This window comes from Bidens hawaiensis, unplaced genomic scaffold, assembly GCF_021521415.1.
Source record: "Bidens hawaiensis isolate Kalapana, Puna unplaced genomic scaffold, B.hawaiensis_p1.1 tig00005873_1, whole genome shotgun sequence".
In the NCBI taxonomy this organism is placed as follows: domain Eukaryota; kingdom Viridiplantae; phylum Streptophyta; class Magnoliopsida; order Asterales; family Asteraceae; genus Bidens; species Bidens hawaiensis.
The window spans coordinates 1,337,479-1,343,742 of record NW_027491386.1 but is presented as its reverse complement, the minus strand read 5'-3'; positions in this window follow the sequence as shown (position 1 = coordinate 1,343,742).

Sequence of the window (6,264 nt, the reverse complement as noted above, 5' to 3'; positions counted from 1 at the left end):
GGTGGTGGAGGAGGAGGAAGAAGGAGAGAGAAAAATTAATAGTTTTTTTTATTATTTTCTTTATTTATTAAAACACTTTTTTAATTTAATAGGTAAAATGACCATTTTGCCCTCATGTGGAAGGCACATGACCTAACTTAACGAATATTTTTAACTGAGTTACGCAAGAAGGACAAACGCTGAAGGATTTTGAAACGTAAAGGACAAAAAAGATCAATTTTGAAAATCATGGACCACGAGTGAAATTTGGGTGAAAGATAAAGGATAATTTCTGTAATTCTGTCTTATATTTTTTCAAAATTAAGACAAAATTACATGAATTGTCCTTTATGTTTGTACACAGTTTCAGTCGTTGTCCTTTATCTTTAAAATTGAAATGATTTGTACTTTGCGTTTTCAAATGCTACACCGTTTGTCCTTTGACCCTAACCTAGTTAGTTTTTCTCGTTAAGTTTGGTCACGTATATTACACAAGAGAGCAAATTGATAATTTTATTTATATATTTAATAACATAAATAAAATAATTATATTAATTAAAACTAGATAAGATAACCATTTGTATATATCTTTAAAAACATTAATAATTAATTGTTATCCCATTTGCATACTTCCAGCCCCTACCATTTTCAATGACGAAACCATCACCGGAAAGCACCACAAACGCCTCCATACTCAGCCATTCTCGTCACCACCATCCACCACCAAACCACGCCGCTAGAAAAAATGCAGATTTGGCACTCAACGCAGTAACGAGATTCGAACCGCATCACCGATAACAAGATCTGAAACTCATCCGTTGCAGAAAACACGAAGGGGTAAGGTTTTGTGAAGAAGGCGGCGGTTTTTCAGTTGTCTGGAAATCGGGAAGAGATGCTTTTTTCTTCCTCATCTTCATCTGCGCATGTGAATTTACTGGTGACGTCACTTGGTACTCTTTGTAAAATCTATAAACCTGAGGCAGACTAACTGAATCGATTAATTACATCGATCCCCAAATTAATTGTGGATTTGATTGAATTCTGCTATTAGTATAATTGATTGAAATATCTAGGACTTTGAAAATGAAACTGTGTGCAGGTTGAAGTGGAAGCGTTGGTGAGAGGACCGAAATTAGCGACGATGGTGAGTTAAGTTAACAAGTTAGAGGTGTGTGTCGGTTTTAGGTCATTAGATTCTTCATCTCTTTTGATTGTTTGGTTGCCGGTTGCTGGAGGTTTGTTTTTGGTGTAATCATTGAAAAATGATGACATAGAAAGAAAGAAAAAGAAGCAGGGAAAGAAGATTTTATTTCACACAATGAAAAATTACAATTACAAGAAAACAATATATATATATATATATATAAATAAAGAGAGGATAAAGAGAAAACTCACCTTTAGAGAGAAAATTTAAAAACTTCTAAATAATTATTTTTAATTAAAAATAAAAAAATATTTTTAAAATTCTGTTTTAGCCATTATTCTTATATTTTTTTATATTTCACTCGAAAAATATAAAAAAAAAAACCCCGCTGTAATGCACATACGTATTAGTGTGCAATACCGTTGTATTACATATGTGTATTACTATGTATTTTTGAGTTTAATAGTGTTTTATTGTATATATTCAATATTTGTGTATTGTATATGTGTAGTAGTGTTGTATTATATGAAAAAAAATAATAATAAAATAAAAGTCGATGTGGTGCACATGTGCGTTAATGTTGTATTACACATATGTACTAATGTGTATTCGATGTGTGTATTAGTCTTATATTACATATAAACAATGGTGTGTATCAAATATGTGCAATAGTGTTGTATTCTATACAATACAAACACTTTTGCATATATGCAATGCACACTATTACACATGCGCACTATACCGACGAGGTTACCGACAAGTTTTTTTTTTTGGAACCAATAACAACATATAAAAATAATGGAAAAAAAAAGAAACTTAAAAAAAAAGTTAAAAATAGTTTTTTAGAAGTTTTTAGGAGTTTTTAAGTTCTCTTTAAGAGGAGTTTTCACTAGAACCCACACACACACACACACACACACATATATATAATCATCATCGTACTCAGTATATCCCACCAATAGCAGATCTATGGTAGGGTCTGAGGAGGGTAAAATGTAGATAACCTTACCTCTATCCCATAGGAATAGAGAGGCTGCTTCCGATGAGACCCCTGGCTCGATAGTAGTTTTGCATCAAGCCTTGGACATAAGGCACATAACACTCAACCATCGGAACACCGGCTGATTGGTGCATGTACCCTTTTCTTTCGGCTATCAACGCTACCACATGATGTCTGATTAAACTTCTGTCACTTTTAATGTTATTTTCACGAGATTAGTAAAATAACGTCAAAATTAGTACAATTTCACCTTTTTCCCACTCGAGGGTTCACACACACACACACACATATATATATAGGCATATGTTAGCGGCGTATAACATATGCGCATATCCAACATATATGTTGACATAACCCCTCCAGTTGGAGGTTGAGAAAACCCCAACTTGCAAAATAGTGAATGGAAATGAGGTCCTGGTAAGCTCTTGGTAAAAATATCAGCAAGCTGATCTTGCGTATTCGTATACACCAAAGTCACCAGTCCTTCTTGTAACTTCTATCGAACAAAATGACAATCTATTTCAATGTGTTTAGTTCCAAGAAATCGGAGAGCCCCCAAGAGAAACATAAAACCCACTAACCGATCGACGAGTATTAGTGCAAGCTGCCCAGTCTGACTCATAGAATGCTTGCAAATCAAAGGAAGAATTATTATTATTATTGAAGAATAATCCCTAAGATAAAGTTCCTTTTGACATATGAAAGGGTATGAAGCGCTGCATTCCAATGAGAAATCCTCGGATCTTTCATGAATTGACTTAGAAACTAAACAGCAAAAGCAAGATCGGGTCTTGCGTGAATAAGGTAATTAAGTTTACCAACAAGCTTCATATATTGTAAAGGGTCATAAGAACAAGTTTGATAGAACCCCGAAAATAAAATAGTAAATTGATAGAAATAAACAAGAACAAGGATAGTTGAACCGATTTGAGATGGGTTATTCTCCGGTTAACCAATTCGAGATGCCAATTCTCCAAATACTAGGTTAATGAACCCAAATATTTTTAATACATAAACATCGATATCCTATATAAGCTAGAACAATAACCTATAAATATACCTAATTGCGATAATAAATGCTGGTATTAATATTTCTAAAACCTTAGCTCTTCATTTTCCCACTACCCTTCTTCCTCATTAACTTCCTTGACCCATCCATAATGGAGCTGTGTATGTATCAATACATCCCGCTGGGACAAATGACTTGTCCTCAAGTCGGGAAGAGAAGTGTTGCGCCAAGCAATAAGCCATTCCATTATAGGTTGATTGGCTTCCTGCGCCCTGTGATTGTCTTGAACTGAATGTAGACGGAAATGAATTTCCCCATCTTTAATAATAAGCAGGAGAGTGTCCAGGATCCTGCAATTGTTTTGAACGAGATCTTTAACTCCAAAATTCAGTCCAAGATGCTTTAGATAGGCCTGGGATTTTTCCGAATCTCCAACATCATCTACCACACGATCTTGGGCTTTCTCCAAATTATTGTGAGCGCTTCCTCCATTTCCACGTGACAACATGTTTGAATCATTCCACCCGTCATGTTTAGCCCATTTATCATTTTCATCCTCCCCTGAGTTCATGTGAACAGGAGGTGAATCTTTGATCTTTAGTTGAACATCATCTCCCATCTTCACTTGAACACCATCTTCGATTTCCAATTGAACACCCAAAATAGGTTTTAGCCGATCTTCGTCTTCACTAGGGTTATCTTCTTGGATTTCTTCATTGATTAAATCTTGATTGTTGCACCTGGCAGATGTTCCATACATCCGAGCCTTGATTGCTTCAACATCGTCCTTCAAGGTTCCAAAAATAGCATCTAATCTTGCTGCAATTTCTGCTAATTGAACAGCAATCAGATCATCTTTTGAACCTCACATTTTGATTTGACTATTCCGGGTACGAGCCATATTTGCTTCGTTTCCCGGCAATGGAACCAAATGATATAACCCCGAAAATAAAATAGTAAATTGATAGAAATAAACAAGAACAAGGATAGTTGACCCGATTCAAGTAGCCGATTCGAGATGGCAATTCTCCAAATACAAGGTTAATAAACCCAAATCTATATCTATATCTATATTACATATAAAACATATAGCAGGGACAAAATAGTAATTTAACCGTGTGTGGGGGAGACGCCGTAAAATTTATGACTTCAGGCGATATTGATGACCTTCATCTGTATATTTATTACACTTGGTTGCCGGCGACTTCAATATTCGGTTTCCGGCGATGTTACGTTTCAACATCTATGGCCATTCATTCAATTGATTGCTCATTCATTGCTCCATTCATCTTCAATTGATGTTAAATCAATTCATTGCTACTTTCAATTTCATCTAAACCCTAATGTTGTTAAACTTCCGTCTGCTTCTCCCTCACCCCTCTCCAGCTACCGACCATTACTCTCTGTATTTATCCCTACCGTAACCCTAATTCTCTACCTCATCTCCCTCGCTCTAAACCCCTAACCCACAGCAGCGCCGAACTTCAACCTATGGCAGGTATGTATTCTCAATTTTGCACAAATCCATTTGTTGTTGGAGCCCATTGCAGGTTGTTTTGTTGTGATTACAACTTTTCAATTAGGTTTTGAATCAAATTGCAACTTACACAATCTACTATTATAACCCGAAATCAAGGCAATTTGACCGCTAATTATATTATTTGGTAAATTCACTTAGAGCAAACCTATTTGTACAGGGGGCAGAGGAAGCTTGCTATTCTTTTTAAAAGCTAAAGGATGGGCCTTCTCTATATCAGCTGGTGTTGGTGATGATGGAATGCAACGGTCTTCCATAGCATATGTTTTTGCCATGTCTATACATCTCACTAGCTCTGGATTGGAAAAGGTAATAAGACCACACAGTTACCTTAAAGTATATTATTGTTTCATCATGTTGTTACAACCATACATTACTTGTAACTTGTTTTGATTATTAATTTTCATCTATAATGGGCTCAGTTTGTTATTTCTTGTTTCAAGTATATGGAAGAACATGGGAGAGAAATCGAATGGGGTTCGAAGAAGCTTGAAGATAAAGGCTTTTGGTACACATATAGTACCAAGATGTACCAAGATGATCTTGGATGACTGTCTTGAATTTGTTATCACATTGTCACGGACTCATGGGTATGTTAGTTTTAAAGTATGCAGCCCCTAGAATATGTATTCTTTTGCATTAGAGCTGTTTGTTACTCCTGTTTAATCAAAATTGTTTGACTTGATGCTAGAATTTAATTATTTTTTTATATCTCATTGTGGTAAAATGACAATACAACATGCCTATCTGGATTATGTTTAATCGTCACAAATATATAGTTAAAAGGGAAAAAGTAAAAATTGGTTAAAATTTACACTAAATCCATGTTGAATGTATATAGTATAATGATACAAACTCCTAAATAGTTACATCATAATCATATAAGCTGGACAATGTTGTTGCGGGTCAACCAACCTGTAAAAAACTGGGTAACATTTGATGCATTTCAAAAATTGAGTATACTGTTTGCACCAACTGCGTTACAGTGTGTAATTTTATTACCTTTTTGATGATTGGTTAACTTGATAGAATCTCTACTCATTTCATAAGTTTAAGCCAGTCATTCTGAATGAGATGTTTTTAAGGCCTCTTTTTTATATTATTGCTTTTCTTACATTTTTACATTTTATCTTTTGACAGAAGCTTCGTGGGAACGCTCTTCTTTTGAATCTTTCAGTTAAACGCAAGTATATACATGCAACACTTTTAATGAGCTGACCTTTTTTGAGCTTCACCTAGCTTGGGCATCAAATAAGGCCTTTTTAGTTCTCGAGGCTTGTTTGAATTTCTGGATGCTAATTTCACATTGTACAACCGACCTAGAGCCGAGCTTAGGCTTTTTAAGGTTTTCCTCGAAATATTTAGAAGCAATTAAAATGCATATAAATTAGGGTAATAATTAATAAGCGAGCTGAGCTTGAGCTTTAAATAAAAATCTCAAAACGAGCCGATCTCAAGCTCTTGAAAGTCAAAACGAGTGGAGCTCGATTTTATCGAGGTTGGCTCGGGTCCTCAGCTTGTTTACACCCCTAAATTTTGAGCTACTATAGTTCTTGCACTGTTGGATCGATTTGTGAAGATTTTTAGCTTAACAA